Raw genomic sequence first — 2775 nt, 5'->3', positions numbered from 1 at the left:
CTCATTCAAAGAGCGAACGTTTCCCCGCGTTTCGCAGCTGGAGCAGCGCACGTAAGCGCGTCGCACTCGCAACTGTTTCAGATTCCCGGCCGTTGCACGAGATTGTGCCAACGGATGCCATGGCGTTTTCCTCTTATGGCGGGGATAATGCTGACACGGTGGCACATACGCGTGAACACGCGTGGCACGTGTACGAAACGCGTTGATTATTCGCGAATTGAATTTCGCCGGATGCGAAACGCAAAAACTCGCTGCGTTCACTTTTTTCGCCTCACCTTCCAACCGTGTCACTTCAAAAAATTCTATTTTTTCACGGATTACGCGATACGCGATACGATAACGATACAGAAAGTCACAAATTTCTTTCCTCGATAATATCTGGTTGTTTGAAAATTTCTTACTGTTTCTGACAATGGAGGTATATTCTGCGTTACGTTTAACAGGATTGCAAGAGTCACGAATCTCTGCCAAATATTTGAACGTTAAGTTTGACAGGAATATCGTTTCTGGTTCGAATAAGAAACCGAAATTGACCGATTGAAAAGATTGAAAAGATTAAAAAGATTCGTTGAATATAACACAGTATGACGATCGTACGTGCCAGTTTTCCAATTTTCTTTCCATAATTTTTTCGACGAAACGTCAACGGAATAGTTGATTTAATAGAAGTCGAAAAAGATGGGTCGATGGGAAGAATTCTAAGAGGCAATCTTGTTAAAATTCCTTCCCGAAATACGTAACAGGGTATCTCGTTAACGAGGCTCTTTCGATGACACTTGTAGTCTTTCGAAAGAAAAGATTGAATGATTAATTGGGCTGTTCCGGAGTGACGTCTATTCTAAAATAAAGAGGAGCGACAATGTTATAAATATAATATTTTAAGGTTGTTCTTCGCGGCATCTTGTGGCCGTAACAAATTTATGGAAGTAACACGCATAACACGAACTGTGTATCGGAACGATAAAATTGACAAATTCTAATTTGCCTATCTTTGACAGTTTCATTATACCTGCTAACAATCTGATAATCAGAAATTCCAAGGTAAAAAGAGATTGCTTCTACCAAGCGATCGAATTGATCTTTTAAAAAATGGTAAAACTGTCATTGAAAATCCTCCGGCTACTCGACTCAAGTTCCAGCAGATGTACATTAGCCTTCGATTATTGAATTGCCATCATTGAATTTGAATCACTTATAACGATCGACTTCTTCCACCTTCTGAAACTTTAACAATATCCTTCGTGAAAAGGCTCGTTCGCGAAACGTGCAATTTACAAGTCATCCAAACCAGTCTCCAGTCGTTTGTTAACGAACAACTGAACCATTCCATCGAAGAATCTGTCGTTTTGTCTGTTTTTTTTTAATGATCGCGTCGATCCTTCCAATTTGACGACGAAAAGCAAAAGAAAAAAAAAGAAGGAAAAAAAGGTATTTATCGACAAATATCACGAATCTGTTGGTGGCGAGGGTTAAATAATTGCGGTGGGGTTTAATCGCGTGCGTGATCGTCGCCACGGGAGCAGAAGAGGGACGTTTCCGGTAGGGAGAGTGCAGAAACTTGCGCACGTAAGCATTCGAACCGCGATGATTAGGTTTGGTCGGTCGTTACGATGCGATTCTTGCGCTTGAATTCGCACGATCGGCAGATCTGCGCCAACAGATGATCCGTATCCGTCTTACCGAATAATTGGGTAATCGTGTTACACACTGGGCTTGCCATTGCAGAAATTTGCTGTTTAGCAGACGTTCAAATTTCCGTGTCGTGGCAAACGTGTGCTTCCAGCAGAATTTACGAGTTTTAACGGTGAACGATGCGTGTAAGCGGTACATAGCGCGAAATAATGACAAATTATTTCTTTAGCGGGCAAGAATAATGAATTATATTATTAACGTTTTGTTTTATTAGCATCTAACGCACGAGATGTCTGAATTTAGCGTATGAATTTTCTATAAATTCTTTCTCTTTGTGGATCATTTTCTGCCTTCTATTCTCAGACTCTGAACTTCCTCTCTTCGCGTATGGATTTAATTTTTTTACTTGCACGTACAAAATCCCTTGTTACGTTACAACCTAAAAATAGCTTCTAGCGCTATCGTAAAACAGAAGTATCGTAAAATAGAAGTAAAATTGTAAACGTTCAGTTTACGCCAATGTTTCGTGCGATACCGAATATTTGTATTTATGGCTTTGCATACAGCTTACGCTTTCAACTTGATTAAATTTGCACGTATTAGTAGTTTCTTGTTTGGGACAAATTGGTAGTCTTGAAATTGCGTTCTTGACTTCAAAGAAAGAAGAAATATATTTTGAGCTGAAGTAAAAAGTAAAAGATCCAGCTTGGTTTCCATATAATTGACGAAGAAGCGAAGAAGAAGAAGAAGAAATCGACATCTTGAGAAATATTCTTACTAATATACCGCACGTGTTAGCATATTTGATTGCACTATACGTGTATGCTAAATATATCTGTATCATAAATATCATATACCATGTAGACCATATATGATATATCTGATTCTACGTGTATTCTAAAAGCAATTAATAAAAAGCGTGGAATTTTCTGTTCGAGAACTTGAAAACCGTCAGTACAACAATTCGTTAATTAAATGAATGTCAAGTTTGGAATTGAAGTTTTTCAATTCTGGAGTATTTAAGGAGTATTCGAATGAAATAAAACGAATCTAAAGATTTTAAAATTCAAATTATTTAGTCACTCAGCTGATGTTTAATTCGCGCGTTTCGAAAGAAAAAACGATAAAAGCGCGTTGGCCGTC

The 2775-nt window shown here is 38.5% G+C and overlaps 1 protein-coding gene across 6 annotated transcripts in view; it reads right to left on the bottom strand.

Moving 5' to 3' along the window:
* LOC122575077 (ATP-sensitive inward rectifier potassium channel 12-like) overlaps window positions 1–2775 on the bottom strand; it is a 48749-nt gene that overhangs the window by 3502 nt on the left and 42472 nt on the right. The window lies entirely within an intron of this gene.

The sequence above is a fragment of the Bombus pyrosoma genome, linkage group LG14 (assembly GCF_014825855.1).
Source record: "Bombus pyrosoma isolate SC7728 linkage group LG14, ASM1482585v1, whole genome shotgun sequence".
NCBI classification, from domain to species: domain Eukaryota; kingdom Metazoa; phylum Arthropoda; class Insecta; order Hymenoptera; family Apidae; genus Bombus; species Bombus pyrosoma.
The sequence above is the reverse complement of the archived record's forward strand: the minus strand, read 5'-3'. Positions and strand labels throughout refer to the sequence as shown.